We start from the raw sequence: 22,881 nt of genomic DNA on the forward strand, positions 1-22,881 counted from the left end.
AGTGTGGATTTACAGAAAATCCATACGAAGGAGAACCTAGCAGATGTTTTGACCAAGCCGATAAATACTGATAAGTTTGTCTGGAGTAGATCCTCCTGTGGCCTAGCAGAAACGTAGGCAACATGATTATGGCGAAGCAGATAGGATGGTGTGGAGATTGATTGTTTTTCAATCTAATCTCCAAGTGGGAGAATGTCAAAATTATTGGCTGCAGCATCTAGAAGGTTTGAAGAAGCTGCAGCATCTAGAAGGTTTGAAGAAGAAAAAATGGGCTGGCCGAAATGCTTGAAAAGGAAATGGAAAAAGAAGCAGTTTAAAGAAGAAAATGAAGAACACGGTTTTGACAAGGAAAAATTATTATTAATTTAATAGCCATTTTTTGGCTATAAAAGGGAGAGCTTCCCATTTCATTGAGCATCCAATTCCATTATTCAGAGAGTAATTTAGAGAGAGTCGAGAGTTGTGAGAAATAATTCTTGCAGAGCAGAGAGTCTAGTGAGTGAGAGATTGGGTGTATTGGGGTTTTGGGTTGTGAGCCAAAATATTACAATACTTGTAATCCTTATTTCACTAGTAAAATATTTCCTTCTGTTTTCGCCCGTGGACGTAGGCTAAAAGCCGAACCACGTAATTTCTGGTGTCCATTCTTTTGTGCTTGTTCTTTATTTTCTTACAATTTTACTTTAGCTGCGTGTCTGCTTCACCCACCAATTTCCTAACAATCCAACCGGTGTCGAGCTGCTGAACCGACGTGATAGAACCGACGAATCCGACTGGTGATGAGCGATGGAGATGGGCTGAAATTGGCGTCGAATCCTTTTGGTGACGTGCTGCTCAACCAGAGAAGGTGCTGCAGACGATCGTTTCTTTGGCTCTAGGTGGTAGAGACGTGATGGGTTAGTGATTTCATGGGTTCTTTTTTAATTTTTTCTCAATTTATATTTTTTAATTGCCAAGAGGGTATTTTGGAAAAATTAAAAATATAATAGAAGGATCCCCTATCTTACAACTAATGTTAGATACACCCCTCACATGAACAGTGAATAAATCCCACACATATACTATTCATGTGAGGGGATGTACTTTACATTAGTTGTAAGATAGTGCTTGTCATAATAGAAATAGTTTTGTCGTTTGGGGAATAGGGTTTTTATGCCCAACCCCAATCAAAATCTCAGTAATCAAACTTTATTTTGCGTGGGTCTCACGCACCTTATTCCCATTTCCACCTTCAGTTAAACAAATAAATAACTTATTCATTCCCTTGATCCGCATTTTACTCTCCAATTGATGATTTTATCTTTAGTTATGGATTATTATATTTGTTTAATGAATTTAGTAATTTGTTGAGAATGATGAAGTTTAATGATTTAGTGAGTAGTGAGGTTTAATTATTTTGTAACAGTGGTATTGGTTTGATAATTTGTTTAAAGTGATGAGGGCTGTTTGTCTAAAAAACTTATATTTGATTATTATAATAGAAAAATTTTAGAGGAATCAATTTTAAAGAACTCAAAAGTTTTGAAGCTAATTGTATAAATTTCTCCAACTTTAAGGGGCTGCCTGGTTGCATTACTATCTTAATTATTAATTGTTAAGTACATATATGAAATATTAATTATTAATTTTTATTATTGTTACTAAATTAAAATTTAAAACCTAGCCAAACTTATGTTAAAAAAAAAAACACATTACTAAATATAATCATGCTAATCCATTTTAATCCAATCTAATATGCATTCCCCAGTCCGTTTCCTCAGCACTCCCCTTAGTTGGTTCGAGGGGCTGAGCTATGCATGACAGCTAGGGCTAGCCATGAAAAATTTTGCTTATTCCCCTTCAGATTTTATAATTTTTCGTAACATAAAGAATTTTTATTTTATTTTCAAGTATGTCTCTTGTTCATCTTTTTATTGGAGTTAGACTTATTTATAAAATGATTTAATTATTATTTATTAAGGAATTGAAATTATTAGGAGGTTAAAATGTTAGTATAGTTTTAACTTATTATAAAAAAAATTATAATTTGGTCTAATTGAAAAGAAGTATGTTAATATATTATAACATTGTTACTAGAAATAAGTTTATAATAAGTGAATCTCTTACTTTAATTAATTTATAATGCTAAAGATCTCCCCATTTGAGTCTCAACTTAAATCTCAATAGTATGTGTTACTAATCTATTAGATGATAAATGTAAAATTACTTTTTACTCTATTCTACCATCCAATTGATGAATGTCTCACCAGTTGAAACTCAAAATCAAATGTTAGTATTTGTGACATTACTCAATGATATAGTAACAATTAATGATATTTTCATAATTTCATAGTTTGTTTCTTTCACAGTCATATTTGTTCTTTTTTCTTTTAATTAAACCAAATTGTTCAAATATGTCATATTCTTCTATTACTGAAAAAAAAGAATTTTTTTAATGTAGATTTGTTTTTTGATCAATAATGGGCTCTATATGAACCTTATTTGTTGCATTGTCATTTTTTATTAAATAAATGTATTTTACAAAGAGTTCGCTCTGGTGTTACTTGAGATTTTTTTTTTATTTCTTTTATATGAACTGGTATTCACACAAATATTTTACCATAAATTTATAAATTAGCTGGGGCTAATAAAAATCTTGGGTCCGCCCAAATTGGTTCATCATCATAGAAAATCGGAATTTGTTGATGATGATGATCACTTACGTTCATGCACTTAACAATCTTAGCAAGTTCATCTGAGCACCAAGTTAATTAAGCATAGTTTCTCCGACAAAAATTGAAATTTTTGATTCCTCAATTGCTTAAAATAGTCATGGGGAAATTGACTTTCTTCTCTAAATACAGCAATTCCCTTTTGATCCAAAGAAACATGCAAATGGTCAGTGAAATTTTTGCGGCAGTACTCTTTGCCTCTAAAGCTAGAATTGCATCCGCCAGGAAGAATTGAAGTAGAACAGCAGCACCAGCTTGGAGAAAGAGCCAGTCACTTGGATTTATTTCCCATGACTGGTTTTATCTACTCTTTCATTCCCAATTCAATTATGTGTAACTAAATCTTCTATACTAGGACTAAGGATAAAACCCTATTCAATGAAATAAATTACTTTTTTTTATTCAATTAATTTCTTATGTGACCACTTCAATGTTTCTAACTCTTGTTTCACATGTTTGGTTGAGTAAAATTAAATCGTTTCATCAATTATGTCTTGTATTATTGATTGTTAGGACTAATATTTGACTAAATTTATGCTTGGATCCATAGAACTTATATGTGATTATCTTTGATTTTGTGTCTTTCATTAAATTATTTGCATAAAGTGCTTAGATAAACTTTAACTATTTGTTATTCAATATGATTTCATGGATGCTTAGATATCATACTATTAAATAGAAAAAGAACTTACATAAGATTAATTTTAATTGGGCTTAATTATTAGATTTATCAGTAGACATAGATTGACTTCGAGTAGTTATACTAAAATTGAGAATTGATTAGTAATTAGATAATTGTTAATTGAATTGGGTAGATTTTGAAGTCCTGGTACCCTCAATCTCTTGAATTGTTGTGTTAATTTACTCGTTTTATTTTTAATTGCATCCTTAGCTTTAATTTCTCAAACAAAATATTTTTTATTCAACTAGGGTAGAGTTATAATGGACTTAGATTAAATTTTACTTTCCTAAAAATTGACATTCCCTATGGATTCGATCTAAATTATTTTTAGTCTATACTGCAATAGACTCATGTGCTTGCGAATATATTAAAATTTGCACAACACATTCAGCCTAAAATAAAATATAAATTATGTAAATGAAACATAAAATTTATAAAAGGAAGGTTAAATAAGTAAATTAATATAAGAGTTATTAAAAAAATAAAAACTTACAAATGTAAATTAAAAGCTTATTATAATAATGCCTATCTTATATATTTATTGATTTTGTTTCTAAATGAAATAACTATAGTTTTGGGTTTATATAATACAAGTGATAATATATGTGAAATTTTATTAAGAATAAAATTCATTTCATGTTTTTTAAACCTATTTATAAGATAATGTGATTCTGCATTCTTCTAAATCTTCTCAACAATAAGCCCAAATGATTTTTAAGTAAAAGAAGTAAAGTTTGAAACTATATATAGTATGTATAAAACTGAAAATTAGATCCAATTTTGTTGATATTTCATATATATTTAGTAATATAAAAATATCTTTCTATTTTGTTTTGGTTTGATCCACAATAAGAAAAATAATTTTGCTTGATTAACATATGTAGGAAACAAATACTATAATAGAAAATGGAAAAAAAAGTTATAAATGTCCTAGGATGAATATAGTATTTATGGTTAAACCAATTAAATAAAACTTATTCTAATTATTTTCAATACAATTTTTTTTTTGTTTTCAATTAATAAGTGGTGTTTTTCCTTTGCTTAATTAGTGCTTTTTTGTTTAATTAAATTCAATGAATAAACTTCTTTTTGGTTGAGTTAAAGTTTAATGTAGATTTATAAGTTTTATCTTAATTTTACAAGTGTCATTTTTATTTTCAATTTTAAAACATTAATTTACCACTCTTCTAATAATTTACTTGTTTTGCTTTTTATTTATTGGTCTTATATATAATTTATAAAATTTGTGTTTATTCCATGCTAATCCCGTAGTTAAATATGACATCATAAAATTTTCCTTGTGCATCTATCTTTTGAGGGAAATCTGAGGATTTTGACTAGATTTGGAAAATTAAAGCGATTACACAGTTTCCAGCTCCTCAGTTGCATGCGTTGTTGCATTGTATATTCCAAAAGCAAGTCTTGGTAAAAAACGGTCGCTCTCCAGTCTTTACCTCGCGCGATGAAATTACCATTCAATGAAACTTCCTCTTAATGATAACTCTCTTTAATAATTGAATTTACACGACTTCGCCACAGCTTCTTATTTACTTTATTACCAAAAAGAAAAAATTATCTTTAATAAATCCCAAAATGTAATTGTAAAATTTCTTCGGATCCTGATTGGAGGGTGTGTGCCGACCTCTACTTAAGTAAATCTTTTCTAAGAGCCTATAGGGAAGGGCAAAGATCTGTGTGTTTGTATTCCAAAAGCAAGTCTTGGTGAAAATTGACTTGCATAATCGGTTATTCGTTATAATCCACTAGCATAATTAATTATTCCTCATAAACTTCCACTTTGTCATAATTAATTTGTCAAAGAACTATAGAGGGAAAATGATATCTACACCCCAATGCTTAGAAAATGATCCCAACAATCTTTAAATTTTTAATAAAGAACACCAAAACTCCTTTTTAATCATGATATCCTTTAACTCTATAAATCCAACAAATTATCATTAATGTTTTATAATAAATAAAAATATAATATTAAATTAAGTATAATAACATATATTTTTAAAATAATTTCAATATTTAAAAAATATTTTACAAAATGTTAGACATAATAAATTATACTATAGTAATTTTTAAAATGAGTAGACATACTCTATTAAAACATATTATAGTCAAAAATAGTTCTTGGTATCACCTTAACAACCTCCAAAATAAATTCAGATTCATTCCTGCAGATTGAAAAAGATCAAGAAAAGATTGGTGTCGTTGAATTGAAGTGCGTGCGGACATAGTTTCAAATCGAATCATTGAATAGGAAATTATAAATCTTTGACAATAAGAAAGATCACGTCCTTCAATTCCCAGCCCAATAAATTAGCCTAGCCACTTCTCTCAAAGCGTCTCTCCGCTTTTGTACCTTTTCTATATTCTCACTAAAAACTTCTTCATATTGAGCAAATGCTTCTTGAAAAGTTTCTGTCTGTTTCCTTATAACAGCCGGTTTCACGTCATAGAAAATTGGATAAACCATTTTGTTGGTTATTTGTGTTTTTGCACTCAAGAATATGAACAAGTTCATCCAAGCACCAAGTCAAAAAAGCATAGCTTCTGGAGAAAACAACAATTGAAATTTTGGATTCTTCAATTGCTTTAAAGAGTCCGGGTGAAATGGATTCTCCTCTCTCAAGTTCTTTGTCAACCCTGAATACAATGATTCCCTTTTCATCCAAGGCAGAATACAAATGGTCTGTAAAATTTTTGCGGGTGTCTTCTCCTCTGAAGCTTAAGAAGACATCATATTTCCAATGAGGGAAAGGATAAGGGACATAAGAAGAAACTCCCTGGATGCTCATGATGCAAGAAATTAATGCCACAGCAGCCTCACTCTGAGTTCCTAAAAGTTTAATTTAGAATTAGATGCTATATCAATGCTGTGAGAAATCGGCAAACCCAAAAAGTCATATAAACATAACATTAAACTGCCGAAGTAGTCCAAAACCTGCACCGCCAACCTTTGTATCGATGAAACACAAACTACCAGCAGAGTTGCAACCAGGTTCTATGCCTTGGCAACAAGAGAACCAAATTTCCTCTAGAATTGATTTTTGAAATTATATGAAAAATTTATTACAAAAATATGTCAGTCAAAAAAATCTATTACATATTTATGTCAGACAAGACATACATGTAAAAGTTCAAAGAATAAGCTGAAATACAAGAAATTTGCAAGTATTTAACCACTGATAGATGAATTTGTACATTGTTTGAACGAAATCAATTAGAAGATTTTATATGTTCTAACTGATTTTTGCTCTTTTAGTCCTTCTGTTTGCCAACAAAAGCTTTATTTAAGTACATGAGAATTAATTAGTAATAAAATGTTATACCTATGCCAAAAATAAAAACCTCTTTAAAAATAATTCTAAAAACAATGCATTAAACACAAAATTCGATATGGAACTGGAACCAAAGAAAGCTAAACTAAGAAGCGGAAACCCACACTAGCTACCAGCAAGCTGCAACAAGTTTGAGCCTTGGAAACAAGAGATCAAAATTTCCTCTCAAATTGAATTATGTGAAACATTAATTACACAAATACAAGAGACATGTAAATATAAAACTGTTAGGAAACTTACCGCTTAGAGCTTGTTGGAACCACTACTGAAAGATGATGAATTTTAACTGGAATTACAAATTAAGTATGTTTTAATGAAATCAATGAGAGGAACTTTCATGTGTTCTAATTAATGATTTCATCTTCTCTTTTGCTTGCCAACTCCAAGTCTAGTCAAGCATGCCTTTAATAATAATAATAATAATTAGCACTTTATTTAATGTGTTTTAAATATGGTTGCTTTTTACGAAGAAGATGAAGAAAATTTGTTTGAGAACTTCAACCAAAACTATTTTAAGACTTTGTTATCGATAAATTAATTAAATGTTAAAGTATAGGCTTAAGAGTCATTTTTAATTTAATTTAAAGTATAGGCTTAAGAGATGCGCAATAAATGTTAAAGTATAGGCTTTAGAAGTTAGCCTAAATTAATTAAAGGCTCTAGAAGTCAACATTTCCCTTTAACGTGAAATAAGAAGGAAATTTCCATTTCTCTATTAAAATATGGGTAATTTATCATCAGCCCCCAATTATTTCGACATTTAGCACCGGGCACCCACATCTTTCGACCATGTGCACTGCGCCCCCATTTTCATAAAAAAATCAGTTAATTCTAATGGTTTAGGCTGCTATTAACCTAAAAGACCATACTACCCCTCTTTTGAATTGAATTGATATATAAGTACTAAAATACCCCCTACAACTTAAAAATTAACATCAAGAAATAAAGATTTATTATAACAATATTTATTTTTATAATAAATAAATAAATATTGTTGATTTGCCTCCTGCAGAAAAGGGGGTTCCTACCTTTGCTGGAAAATCAAAAAGTGAGTCCAAAGACAAGGAGAGGAAGCATAAAAATGCACAAATACAAAGATAAGGAGAAGGATAGAGAGCATAAGAAGCACAAGCACCGTCATAAGGATCGAAGTAAGGATAAAGACAAAGACAAGGATAAAAGCGGGCATCATGATTCAAGTGCTGATCCGTCAAAGAAACACCACGAAAAGGTTGGGAAACTACTTGGATTCAGATCTTACTAATTACAATATTAAACAAAGGGGAAATACAGAAAAAGTTGGGGCTTTCAATTAGCCTTGTTACGGTACCATTTCCATCAGAGACATGGATGTGCAGATTGTCAACAAGTCAATTTCAAAACAATATTTATTTTTATATTTTTTTACAATTAAATTGAAATGATTTTTTAAAATTTCATTATCATAACAAAATTGTAAAACCGGGAAACTTCCAAATGAGAAACAGAGCATGATTCCAAAAGGAAAGAAGAAAATCAAACACACAATCATCATCAGATTACATAAAAATTCCAATAATAAAGAAAACTAATCTAATTATACAAAACACTTGCTGTAAATTTCATTGTAAAAGTCTATTACAAAAACGAATCCAAGAATCAAAAATCCTAAATCTAAAGATTTCAAACCCTAAATTAAATTATAGAGGCGGCGGAGACGACGACGGCTTCAAGTGGTGGCATCGGCGGTTTCATGCAGCAGTGGAGGCGATGGTTTCGAGCGGTGACAGATCATGCAGCGCGCCATTTTGTTGTTATCGATTCAAGTCAGTGGCTGATCACTCTAACAGGCGACAATAGTAAAAGATTAGAAGAAGAAAAAGGAGAAGGAGAAGAAAAAAGAAGAAGAGGAAGGGAAGAAAAAAAGAAAAGAAAAAAAAAACATAGAAAATAAAAAGCAATGAAGGATAAAAGAGTTCGTTCTTACAAAATTATCATTTTACCTTTTTTTCTATTAAGTTAACGGTAGATAGACGGAAATGGGGGCGTGATGCACATGGTTGAAAGATGTGAGTGTGCGGTGCTAAATGTCGAAAAAATTGGGAGCTGACGATAAATTACTCTTAAAATATTAAGGGAAACAGTCATCCACACCCCAAAGGATGTTTAAAAAACGTCACCCACAGCCCCAAAGGATGTTTAAATGATCACATAAATTTCCTTAGGCCACGTTTGGTTTGAAGAAAAGAGAGGAGAGGAAAAGAGTGGAATGGAGAGTAAGAGAGAAGAGTAGTGAAATTAGATTTTTTTTGTTTGGTTTGATATAAATTTTGATAAGGAAATGAATTATAATTTTTTTCTTTAGACAAATTTATCATTTACCTTAAATATTAAAAAATTTATACTAGTAATAATATATATATATATAATAATAAAATGACAGTCCGGTGGCCGCCGGCGGAGGTCCATTTATAATATTAAATCAATAAAATAAAATTATAAATAATAATTATTAATGGCATTAAACAAGTTAAAAAGTTGAAGGGTAATTTTGAAAACTTTAATTTCTAACATAAGAGGAATTTAAATTCTACACTACTTGGTGTGGAATTCAAATTCTACATTATGATAGATATTAAATTCTAATGGAAATTAAATTCTTATATATTTTGTCAAACCAAACAATGGAAATAAAAAGAGAATTTAAATTACTTTCCTCTCCTCCCAACCAAACATCACCTTAGTTTTAGAAATGGATATACAAATCCTCTTTTTATTATTATACCTTTGAACGTAGTCAAAAATTTTACAATAAATTTGAATACAATACTTAGACAAGAATAATAAATAAAATAGCACCTCAGTACAAATAAAATATTGAAATAAATATAATTAATAAAATAACATATTTATGTCATGCAAATTATTTTTAATATTAAGTTATTATCAACATATCACGACAGATTTTATTAATACTTAATCCATTAATCCAAAACTTAATTTTAAAAATTATGCTAATATCGACATTACATAAAAAGTAATAAAAATAATCTAAATAAGTATATGATACAGATTTTATAAATTTTTTAATGTTAATACAATTATTTTAATATAAGTATTTTGTGAAATAAATTTTATTAGCATTAAGACATATATGACATATTAATAATATTAAATTAATTATTTTATTCAATATAAATTATAATATTTTATACGTTAGATTATTTTAATAATATATTTTGGGTTGTTATAATCAAAGAGTATAATCGTAAAAAAACAAAAAGGTCTTTGTGACCATTTCTCAAACTAAATAGATCTCTATAGCCATTTAAGTAAAATCTGAGGGTGTAGATGACTTTTTTTCTAGAAAACAATAAAAGAAAATAAAATAGCACGAAAGTAAACTCTCATTTCTTAATAGCAAAAAACTTAAAAGTCTCCGTGAAGTTATCAAAATGGCTACGCGTATGTATAAGAAATAAAATAGACTCCAAAACAAACAAAAGTAATCATTAACAATGTAAATATCCATTCTGATTATAATATTTGTTCACTTTTTGTATAAGTCACTTTTTTTTTTCTCCCTCCGTTAGGAAGTGAACTTTTGTTGGGCTTTGACGGGGTTCCTATGTTTTGAGCACATAAGCCGTAAAAAGTATATTTGTTATGAGGGACCAAAGCCCTATTTAATATTGTGATGGGCAGTTGTTGTTCAAAACTATAGTATTTAAGTATTTAATAAAATATATTATTGTGATTTAAAAGTTAAGTTGAATTTGTCCTGTTTATACGATGAAAAACTTATAATATTTGTTTAGGGAATGAAATAGGGTGACCAAGATAAATGTGTTTGCTCATACATTATCGTGCTCTCCTCCAGAGTAAAAGCGAGCAAATGGTTGAGCAGATCACCTCGACTAGGATGTTGTTGGTCACCTCAACCAGATTACCTCGACCAAGATGTTATTGGTCACCACGACCAGAATAATATGTGGTCACCTCAAGTACATCACCTCGACCAGAATAATATGTGGTGACCTCGAGCACATCACCTCGACCATGATGTTGGTGGTCACCTCGACCAGGAAGTTACCAGAAAGCACGATTAAGTCAAAACATTTTCCCCGAAATATTAGGGACCATATTCTTAGTGGATGAAAACCGCTATAGTTTTCTATAAAAACCCTAGAAAAGGAAAGGAAAAGGGGCTGGGAGCTCTCTCTCTCTCTCTCTCTAAGCAACTGAACCCATTGGACATTTTTCTCTCTCTACCACTGAGAAATTTCTCTCTCGCCTGTGATTTCTTTAAGATTGATTATTTCAAATTATTTTCCTTTAAATTTACTTAAAAGCTTTTTGTTTCAAGCAATCATAATTAAGCCACATGAATTGTGGTATGGGTTTTTCCAAGAAAGACCCGAATCGCTGACTTGAGCGTCGGAGGGTTCTCGCCGGAAAAACTTCCGGCACCTCCTGACCGTTGGTTGTGTTCACAGGCTCACATGTTATCTGCTCATGGATTGTCTGCTCGTGGGTTATCTGCTCACGGATCGTCTGCTCATGGGTTATCTGCTCATGGATTGCCTGCTCATGAGTTCTCAGCTTATGGATCGTCTGCTCACGGGTTATCTGCTCATGGATCGCCTGCTAATAAGTTCTCTGCTCATGGATCGTCTGCTCATGGGTTCTCTGCTCATGGGTTTTCTGCTCACAGAACGTCTGCTCATAGAAAATCTGCTCATGGTGCTAACTAATCATCAGCTTCCCACCAAACAAATTTAATGATGATGCAGGGATCTGAGATTTGACAAACTCATCCGGATTTCGGCATCAACATTTGGCGCCGTCTGTGGGGACCGGTACGAGAAGCCAATTTTTTGTCTCTATCAATTTTCATCTAGTCGAAGCAGATCAGAATGTTACAGTGCATAAATGAATGAGCTTGCTTAAACAAGGAAGCAAAAACCTTAAATGATAGCACATTGAAGGCATACATTTATAGAAATCAGAATTGGTCATAAGTTAAATTTTTATTTACAAGCAATTTTTTCATGAAAATTTAATTATTTCTCTAAATCCTGCTATGTGAGATGAGGATGCCTTATATTCATTAAATTGATTGTGCTCATATTAGGGCTGACGGTATAACTTAGTTAACTTGATTTCTTGAAAGTTACTCAATATGAGAATGATTTAAGAAAAGAGAGCTAGGCTAGCATTGAGAAGTCAATCAAAGTTTACTAATAAGGCGTGCAAAGGCTCCAAAGTCTCAAAGCCTGTTTATGGCGAGACCAGAAGCCAAGCATGCCAGGATCTGCTCGACCGCGCGAAGGCGAGCAGAATCCCCAAGCATCGAAGAAGTCACTAAGGCATGCAAAGGCTCACCAAGTCTCAAAGCCTGTTTATGGCGAGACAGAAGCCAAGCATGTCAGGATCTGCTCGACCGCGCGAAGGCGAGCAGAATCCCCAAGCATCGAAGAAGTCACTAAGGCATGAAAAGGCTCACCAAGTCTCAAAGCCTGTTTATGGCGAGACAGAAGCCAAGCATGCCAGGATCTGCTCGACCGCGCGAAGGCGAGCAGAATCCCCAAGCATCGAAGAAGTCACTAAGGCATGCAAAGGCTCACCAAGTCTCAAAGCGTGTTTATGGCGAGACAGAAGCCAAGCATGCCAGGATCTGCTCGACCGCGAGAAGGAGAGCAGAATCCCAAGCATTGAAGAATTTACTAAGGCATGCAAAGGCTCACCAAGTCTCAAAGCCTGTTTTATGGCGAGACAGAAGCCAAGCGTGCCAGGATCTGCTCGACCAAGCGAAGGCAAGCAGACTCCCAAGCATTAAAAAGTTTCTAAGGCATGCAAAGACTCACCAAGTCTCAAAGTCTGTTTTATGGCGAGACAGGAAGCCAAGCATGCCAGGATCTGCTCAACCAAGCGAAGGCGAGCAAACCACCAAAGTTTCCAGTCTTGATTCGTTTCACTCTCAACACTAGAAACTGGGGGACTGGTGTTTAGGGAATGAAATAGGGTGACCAAGATAAAGGTGTTTGCTCATACATTATCGTGCTCTCCTCCAGAGTAAAAGCGAGCAAATGGTTGAGCAGATCACCTCGACTAGGATGTTGTTGGTCACCTCGACCAGATTACCTCGACCAAGATGTTATTGGTCACCACGACCAGAATAATATGTGGTCACCTCGAGTACATCACCTCGACCAGGATGTTATTGGTCACCTCGACCAGAATAATATGTGGTGACCTCGAGCACATCACCTCGACCAGGATGTTGGTGGTCACCTCGACCAGGAAGTTACCAGAAAGCACGATTCAGTCAAAACATTTTCTCCGAAATATTAGGGACCATATTCTTAGTGGATGAAAACCGCTATAGTTTTCTATAAAAACCCTAGAAAAGGAAAGGAAAGGGGGCTGGGAGCTCTCTCTCTCTCTCTCTAAGCAACTGAACCCATTGGACATTTTTCTCTCTCTACCACTGAGAAATTTCTCTCTCGCCTGTGATTTCTTTAAGATTGAATTTTTCAAATTCTTTTCCTTTAAATTTACTTAAAAGCTTTTTGTTTCAAGCAATCATAATTAAGCCACATGAATTGTGGTATGGGTTTTTCCAAGTAAAACCTGAATCGCTGACTTGAGCGTCGGAGGGTTGTCGCCGGAAAAACTTCCGGCACCTCCTGACCGTTGGTTGTGTTCACAGGCTCACATGTTATCTGCTCATGGATTGTCTGCTCATGGGTTATCTGCTCACGGATCGTCTGCTCATGGGTTATCTGCTCATGGATTGCCTGCTCATGAGTTCTCAGCTTATGGATCGTCTGCTCACAGGTTATCTGCTCATGGATTGCCTGCTAATAAGTTCTCTGCTCATGGATTGTCTGCTCATGGGTTATCTGCTCATGGGTTCTCTGCTCATGGATTATCTGCTCATGGGTTTTCTGCTCACAGAACGTCTGCTCATAGAAAATCTGCTCATGGTGCTAACTAATCATCAACTTCCCACCAAACAAATTTAATGATGATGCAGGGATCTGAGATTTGACAAACTCATTCGGATTTCGGCATCAACAATATTTTTATTATTTTTGTCAAAATTTTATTTCAAAATCAAATTTACCAGACACTGTCATTTATTCATGTGCTCCTCCATTCTGAAAATTGCTGACTAGTTGTTGGTTGCAATAAACAATTGACAATAAAATAGCAGGAGTTGGGTTTGGATAAAAGATTTATATATTTAACACTATTCATATATAAATAAATGCAAACTTAAGAGAAGGGGCTAAAATCTGCTTTCTAGCTATGAATAATGAAAAATAAAAATAAAGAATTGTTACCTGTCCTTCAGTTCCCAACCAGAAATTGGCCACCTCTTTCAAAGCATCTATCCAATTTTGCACTTTTTCTATATTCTCTCTAAATGCTTCATCATGCTCATGATGCAAGTAATTGATTCTGCAGCCTTATATTTAGTTCCTGAAAATTAATTTGGAATTAAATGTTATAATTAAATGGTTCTTAAATAATCATAATCAGCAAAGTTGCAATTACAAGAGAACAAAATCTCCTCTTAAACTGATTAACTGAATTATGAGAAACGTCACACTTATTACATAAGCAAACGCTTAAATACAGGAGACAAGTTAATATAAAATGTAAGAAATTAACTTACAGAAGATTAGATGTTGCTAAGCAAGAAGAAGCGGCCACCTAAGATGTGATTAGCTGTTATTCAACCTAACTTTTCCATTTGTTGAAGTACTGGTGAAACAAGGGATAGAAAATCAGAGCCTGAGTTTACTTACATAGATCAGTTCTGATAATCATCGTTGCTGCCCTTATCAACATTCTTGCTCCATGAGTCTGAACCATTATGTTGATCAATACTGATAGGAATGCACATTGATGAACTGACACAGTTTGCATGTTACAAAGGAAATTAGGAATTTTGTAAAGCGCACAAGCAGAGAGTATTATCAAAGTGTTGCTTTTGCTAAATCTGTTACTGGCTTAATTGCACTCTGTTCCACAGAGTTGAAACCATTCTGTTTTTGCCGTGGCTCGTAAAAGCCACTGGCATCAGGTGGGAATCGTCTCTTTTGTTTGTTCAAGACATCAGGCGGGATGCACGGTTCCTTTCCTTCTTGGCCATTTTGTCGAATAACTTTTGGGAATGGGAATCATACCATAATTGAAAGCAAAAACAGTAATCAGAAAACAACGAACACAGATTTTCGAGGCTAAGCCAGATGGCCTAGTTCCTGGTGCAGAACAGGGCAATGGATTTTATTAATCATCAGGAATTCAAGAACAAGGTAAAAATTATGATGATCTGATTTACATGATGACAGATCACAGCCTCTAAGGCTATTTATATAGCCTTGAAGACCTTCTGCGACCTCCCCAACTTGCCAACTTTGTTTCCCGCCAAAACTAACGGCTGTAACAACCAATCATTTGACCAGCCTTGGCGCACGTGACCGAGGCGTGACAAGTTAAGTTTACCTTTCAACATATGTCACGTGCAAGACAAGTGCTCCACATGATGCTCGTAACGGACATTACATGGATGTCATACATTGACGTTGAAGGAGTAACCGATATCTCGTTCACGTTTAAGATGACATGACAGTAAGCAACACAATCAGAAACCGACAAGGTCTTTCGCTATAGAAGCTTAAAGTTCATATCAATATTTCACATACTGTTTGCAAAAGGAATTAAGAGTGCTCTTGGAGAGTCCCTAATGATAGAGTTGGTTCCTTATATAGTGGTCAGTTTGGACGAAAATAACTTTATATTTTCCTCCATTTTATGTACACGAGGTCTCTGGATGCGTTAATCTCATATTTTTTATACAAGTGGAAAAATAGAAAATGGAAGAAGGCCACTTGTTGGCTGAACCATTAAAAGTTCAAAATCTGTGTACGTTCATCTTCTTATCTTGATCTGTTTTCTTAATTCTTGGTTTGCAATTAGGGTTTCTGTGTCTTTTTCAGTTCTTATGAGTCCCATTTTTTTCTGCTGATATCCTTTTTTCACGATTCTATTCTTTCCATTTGCATTTTCTCTGTTGCATTTTCATGCATGTACTAAAAAAAGCAGAAAGTCAAACTGATGGAATGCTGCGAAAGATACAGCCAGCGTCCAAGTTCAAATTGAGTTTAGAGTTTAGAGTCAGAAGCAACTGAACTTCAATAATGAAGAACCAATAAAATAAACAATTAATTGTGTTTAACTTGGTTTGTGTGGCACTGAGTTGTAGGGAAGCATTGAAGTTGATTATTATACAGAGAGCTATCTTGTTGCTTATGGCCAACACTTGTGAACTGATTCCTGTTTCTGAATCGATCCTTTAAAAATTTGTTACACGGTAGAGCAAAGGCAAAGAAGAATTACCAAATAGAGCTTGTCTGAGGATCATTTGAATGTTCAAAATTAACTTTGTAAGTTGTAACATAGACTTTGGCAAAGAGCATAAACAAATTCAGCAACATAACTGTTACATACGGCAATTGGCCATTAATAAAATTATGTATACTCTAAAGGGAAATCCCAAGCTGGCACACACACCAATTCAAAGGAAATATAAATCGATTAAGGTAGTTTATCCACAAAAATGACAAATGGCGGAGCAATTGTCTGACAGTACATACTGAAGCAAGCACGTCAGCTTCATGAAATAGCCCTCTTTGGTTTTGTACTCAAATACTTGGACAATAATAGACCAGAGGCAAACACAATAGGCCAAAAAGATACTTTAATAGGAGAATCAGCATTTTTGCGGGCAAAACCATAAGTAACTGCAGCAAAAATGCACTGACAGAGACACATACCATACCAACAGTATCCTTGAAGTTACCAAAAGGCCTGTTACGCGGATAATAAAACCAAGGTAATGCATTTATCCATCTCCACACAACTTTTTTTTTTCTGACAAGTGTAAACGAGTTCTATTATGCATATAAGAAGAACTGCAAACGACATTAACATACTCAAAAGCGCATATTGAGGTTTCCGTCCAGAAGAAATTTGGTCAAAAACAGCTGACGGAAGCTCCATGACAAAGTTGATGATTACGAAGATACACTCTGAATCAACCTACATAGCAAGGCCATATAAACTGATAATTAGGTAAGCAACTTGTATGGGGGAAAATTTGGGGCATTGATTTTCACCAATAGACAAGTGACACGTGGTAGTAAAGTTAATATTGTTAAGTGAATGGAGTATAGCTCAAGACAAGCTAAGGGTACTCTATGAGAGAAAGGACAACTCCAGTAAATTTGTCCAATGCAAGGGGTAAAAGTGAAGTTAAAAATAGTATGTTGGGCCCTCACATGTAGGGGTGGGCAAAATCGGGTTCGGGTTAACCCGATTGGGTTTCGGGTTGTTCGGGTTGGGCAAATATTAATTCGAATACAATCCTAACTTACAACCCAACCCGACCCGACCCGACCCGATCCGATATATGTTCGGATCGGTTCGGATCGGGTCAAAAAATCGGGTTGAGTTCGGGTCTTGGAACAGTAGAATGCAGTTCGGGTCGAATCTTGGAGCAGCGAAATGTAGATCGGGTCTTGGAGCAACAGCAAAATGCAGATCGGATTCAGGTCTTGGAGCAACAAAATTCAGATTGGGGCGGTGGCACATGGCACTTGGATGCAAATCAGTGGCCACGAACATGCAGCAGCAGACGGGATGACGCACACTCGTGTAGCAGCAGATCGGGAATCGATCGGGTGCGCAGCAGGCAGCAGCAATTGCGGACCACCGAACTCGCAGCAACACCGAGCAGCAGTGAGCACACAGGCGGACGCTTCTTGAGGTGTGGACTCCGTTGGCGACTTGTTGTTGGCCATTGGGTGCGGTCCGTGGATGTGTTTTGTGCGCAACAGTAGCCTTGTGTTTGTGTGTTTGTGCTGTGAATGAATATGTGATTTGTGTTGTGTGTGTATGACTGTGTGTGCAGCAGCGTATGTGTGTGTGGCTGAAATATTCAGAGAATACTAAGTAGGCTTTGAGGTTGTGGTTCCTCATCACCTCAACATATGCAGTAAGGCTTCGCCTCGACGTTGTTGCTACAACCATCTTTGATGCAACAAAATTTTGAGGGGGTTCATTCAGATTATAAGTGGGTAAAGCGACTCCATATAAACTGGAGGGATATCATACCTCTCACCTCCGATCCTGGCCAAAATACACCCCTGAGAAGGTACAAATTTTATGAAGACACGCAACCCTAAATTTATATTATTGAATCACACTCAACAGCTTAGGAAATTGACCTTGTTGATTGATTGCTTTTGGTTTGGAAATCGTAGTGGTGGCGCAACGGATATCATCTTCTCTTTGTTCAACACTTCAGTTGGGAATTGGGATGGCATGGTTCCTACTTGGGCATTTTATCAAACATGTTCTGGGCATGGGTATCATACAATTACTCCTCAAACACATTTTATCAAATCTGAATAATTTAATTCAAATTATATTTAAAAATGTGTCATGTAATTTAAGTGAATGACTGAAATTTAAAAATTTATCATTTATCAAAAAATTTTCAATTTACGTGTAGGGAAAAAAAGGGAATATTATTTTGAATTTTTAAAATAACAAAACAATATAATTTTATTTTTTATTAACGCATATTTATTGAAATTCAAATTTAAAACCTGTCTTTAAAAATATAAAAAAGAAAAAAGAAAAAAGAAAAAAGGAAAAAAAGGAGGTTATAAGATTGGGGTGGGGCGGGCAAATAGTCCAACTCCGTAAAAAATATAAACAAATAGTTCAACAAAATTCAGAAAGTATAAATTAAATAAGGTTAAATTCAACAAGCCCATAAAAGCCTACAAAATTCCAGCATCAAAATGGATGCGAAGGACACTTTTTTTTTTTTTAATTTAAAACCATCAGGATAGTTGGGGGTTTAGGTAAGACCCCTGCCCGTAATATAAATCCGAAAATGTTACAAGTACAAAGGAGGAGGACAAATACCAAAACCTCTTAAGAGAAATTGAAAAACAAGTATAACATAGCTGAAAAGGAATAAAAGAAAATTCAAGCTAGCGCCTGATGTGTAGAACTGCATGTGCATCTAGATGGAGAATGCTATGTAAACTAGTAGGAATGTCCTTAGGGCTCATAAACCGACGATGCACCTTATGAATACAAACCCAATTGGCTAGAAAATCAGCAGCAGAAGTAGCCCCCAAAATACATGACGGACCAAGATATTAGTTGAAGAAGCCATACTACGGACACGTCGCAAAAGGTATGTGTAATCCCACGACACCTAGCAATCGGACCGAATCCATGCGACCATAGTAGCAGAGTCCGATTCTACCTCCAATGTAGAATGGGCGAGGTGAGCTGCAAGCTCTAAGCCCTCATGAATAGCCATAAGCTCTGCGTAAAGGATTAGACGATAACCTAGGAAAGATCCAAAAGTGCCTAAGAGCTCTCCTCGAGAGTCATGCAAAATAGAGATAGTGAATGTGCATATCACTGTGCAGAAGTAAACAAAGTATGCAAGCATGATAAAAACAAAGTTCATGATATGTGCCTACGCGATTATTATAGAACGAACCTGCTATAAAAAATGATGCAGTGACTAAGCTGGAAGAAATGGCCACCTAAGATGTGAATTTGCTGTTATTTGATTCAACTCTTCGGCATGGCTCCTGAGGTTTGAATCAGCCTATGGCAGGCAAGTGAACAAGCTGATGTGGCTGTTGTAGATAGCTTGATGCCCTTATCAACATCCTTCTTCCATGAATCTGAATCTATCTGTCCAACAACATTGATAGGAATGCACATAGAAGTGATACAGTATATCTTGTTATAAAGGAACTTATTAATATTGTAAAGTACCCCCTCAGTTATTCTGCTTTTGCTAACTTTGTCAGTGTCTCCACTGCATTCTGTTCCACACAGTCAAAACATTTTGCATTTTGGCCCGTTTCTAACAAGACAATCTAACTTCCAAGCTTTCAACTTTCCCCAAGGTCTCTGGCACATTTTTAAGTTTGGAGCAGCCAGAGAAAGACAGCGTTCTAAGAGATCTCAAACCTTTTATGGTACTTGGAAGACTCTTGAGATTTTTGCAATCTTTCAAATTCAACAAGACATTGCCAGAAAGAAGTTCAATAGATGCTGGCAATCCTCTTATAGCAGTTCCTTCCAAATGAAGCTCCAAGAGCTGATCCCGGCTAGAAATTTTCTATGGGAACTCTCTGAATTTCAAAGGGCCGGAGAGATTCAAAGTTAATAGATATTTTAGAGCACTTATGGTCCTTGGAAGACACTCAAGATTTTTGCAGCCATTCAGAGTCAACTGAGCAAGTCCAAATAGAAGTTCAATTGATAATGGCAGTTCTTTAATATCAGTTCCATCCGAAAGAACTTCCCACAATGTCTAGAAATTCCTTCAATTTCCAGCAACCAGAAAGAACAAGTGTCTTAAGAGATTTCATAAAGATCTTGCCTGGAAGAGTTGAAAGACTTGTACAACCTTTCAAATTCAACAAAATCAGCTTCTTTGGAATAGAAAAAATGAGTGAATCTCCTGCAACCTTGTAAATCTTTCAGAAATCAGCTCCCCTAAATTTGGCACTCTTGTGAAGTCTGATTGGTCATATTAGAAAAGACTTTAGCACTGACATGCATCTCTTTGTTGTTAAAGCGATCAAATATGATGCTTCAACTACATCAGTTACCTAAACATTATAACAAAAAATAATTGGGAACCAAAAAAAAAAAATGAAAGAAAGAAAATATTAATAAATCTATGCAAAGGTTTAACTAGTTAAATAAGTGATCATGATCCCAAAATTGCAAGTTTTCAACCTAACTGAACATTTACTTGTGCTTTGTGATAATACATGGCATATATCTGCTTCCTCCCACAACCTATTGCAGTTTCCAGGCTCCTAAGGGGATTGCCTCCTAACAATTTGTCTACCCCATTTCTTGTAACTACTCATGCATCCACAGTCCGCTGAAATCAACTACAGTTAATAGAGATTTTTCAGTAGGACCAACAATTTTCATAATTGGGTCAAAATCACAATATTTGAGAATTTTTTTCACATAATCTCTATACTTCCCTTCATATAAACATGCAATATCGAGAAATATTTTCTTCTCCGTTTCTTTTGACCCATCAAAACTTATTTGAAGTACATCAAGAATCTCATTTTCAGGATCTCCCTATAGTCATTGTAGTATAATTCTGAAAATATTTTCTTCTCTGCTTTGGAAATTAATGATCTTCTTCTTCATATTTATTCTGAAAATTCAAAAGCATAAATGAAAATAAAGAGAACTGCATGGCATAAAACTTACAACTTTGATTATGTTGCAAGCAGCATAGTAATTTTCTTAATAAGAATTCCGACAGCAAACATTCTAAGCTCTAACATCAAAATATTTTAAATTTCAACTACATGTCAACGATGTGGAATTCCAAGGCATCTTCTATTGAACAAAAACAAATAATAATAACCAACAGTTGTCAATTCTTATCAAAGTCTTCAAATTGACATTGTGGTCTGTTGTTTAACGAAAAAAAGGAAAATCAATAGTTGTCAATTCCTATCAACCAAGTCCTCCGACCAAAATTAAACATGGGGGTGGAGAAAAGAAAAATAAAAATCAAATGTTGAATCCTCTTGATTGTTTCATGGGTAAATCTGACCTAGATCTGAGTCCATATTTAACATATTCATCGACCCATTTACAGACATGCCATGAATTGTAAATTAAGCCAAAGATTCGCAAAAAACAACAAAGAAACAAAAAACAGACTCTGTGTTCAGCCACAAATGGGCTATTTCACAGCCAAGCACAATGGTTATGGAAGATTGCTAGTAAACAAATGAAGAAAATTAATTGCTTTTCACAGGTTCAAGAATTAACACTATTATTGATTGATTCTCTAGTAGAAGAAATAATTTTGAATAAAGCACAGCATCATTCCAACAAATGTGATGATATTTTTTTCATTCATTCCATGGCCTGACTCTGTTTTATGTCTAAAACTCAAGAAATTCTTCAATTCCTTCATTCTACCACATCATTCACGAAACAACAAATAATCAAATTCTGTCATGTATATTTCTATTTAGAAATTTGCAAAAAGGTTAGCCGCTAGAAAAAGAAAATAATTGATTAGATAAACACTGGGTTTGCACTGTGTTTGTGGTAAAATTCTGTTAAAGACTAAAGACTCTCAGAATCTGCTCACTAGCTATGACTCACGCAGGACAAACCTTCACGAATTGACCTTGTTGATTGATTGCTTTTGCTTGGGAAACCATAGAGTTGATGCAACACATCAGGTGGGATGCACATTCCTTCGTAGGCATATTATCGAACACGTCCTAGGCACGAGAATTATACCATTATTCCTCAACAACTCCTCTCTTGAACCTGGCCTGCGAATTCCATATAATCATTCCTTTGTCTATTCATATTCAAGCTGAGATCGATCATATTCACAGAGGAAATGACAAGGAAGAGCGTGAGCTCAATAAACACTCTCTAACTCTTCGCTCTATATTTGTTTTGAGAACTTAAGCTAATCAGGCAAATATATTTGTTTTGACGAAAAGCAGAGGATTTTCGTTAATTGAAAGAAAATAAAAGGATTCATGAGCCTACCTTTCTTCACGAGTCCTGCAGCGGAATGATTGAATGTTGGATCACGTTAATGGCCGGAAGGAAATCACAAATGGAAAACCTCCTTTTGATCACAATATAAATGCCTTCTTTCTTCAATGGATTGTTCAATGTTCTCTTTTTTTCAGCATATGGATAAGAGAAGAAGTTGAAGAAGCAATTGTTTTTTTGTGTTGTTGGGGGAAAAAATGTGCACTCACATTGAGTTCCAACTCAACAAGTACCCAAAAAACTGTACATAAATAATCAAAATTAGCAAAGAAGAGAACATAATCTCCTCTAATATTGACTGATTGAGTGATTAGGAACACTTAATCTATCACATCCAAAAAAAAAAAGAAAAAGAAAAAAGAAACACTTAATACATAATAATGTAAGACAAACATTCATGGGAAACAATGTTGGAATACAAAACTGCGAGAAAACTTAATGCTTTGAGCGTGTTGGACGCACTGAAAGATGATGA

At 34.4% G+C, this 22,881-nt stretch overlaps 1 protein-coding gene and 1 long non-coding RNA gene across 6 annotated transcripts in view; both read right to left on the bottom strand.

Moving 5' to 3' along the window:
* LOC112496823 (disease resistance protein Roq1-like) overlaps positions 1–22,881 on the bottom strand; it is a 97,709-nt gene that overhangs the window by 51,965 nt on the left and 22,863 nt on the right. The window lies entirely within an intron of this gene.
* Positions 17,758–22,602, bottom strand: LOC127901075 (uncharacterized). 4 transcript variants are annotated; one of them, XR_008053111.1, is made up of 6 exons: positions 22,398–22,602; positions 22,007–22,171; positions 19,324–20,452; positions 18,023–19,166; positions 17,910–17,941; positions 17,811–17,825 (listed from the first exon to the last, which is right to left on the bottom strand). It is a non-coding gene; the product is annotated as an uncharacterized LOC127901075 (long non-coding RNA). The 4 variants fall into 4 exon arrangements; XR_008053112.1 differs by having other exon boundaries at positions 17,758–17,941; positions 18,023–19,142; XR_008053109.1 differs by having other exon boundaries at positions 17,759–17,941.

Source organism: Citrus sinensis, chromosome 3 (assembly GCF_022201045.2).
Source record: "Citrus sinensis cultivar Valencia sweet orange chromosome 3, DVS_A1.0, whole genome shotgun sequence".
In the NCBI taxonomy this organism is placed as follows: Eukaryota; Viridiplantae; Streptophyta; class Magnoliopsida; order Sapindales; family Rutaceae; genus Citrus; species Citrus sinensis.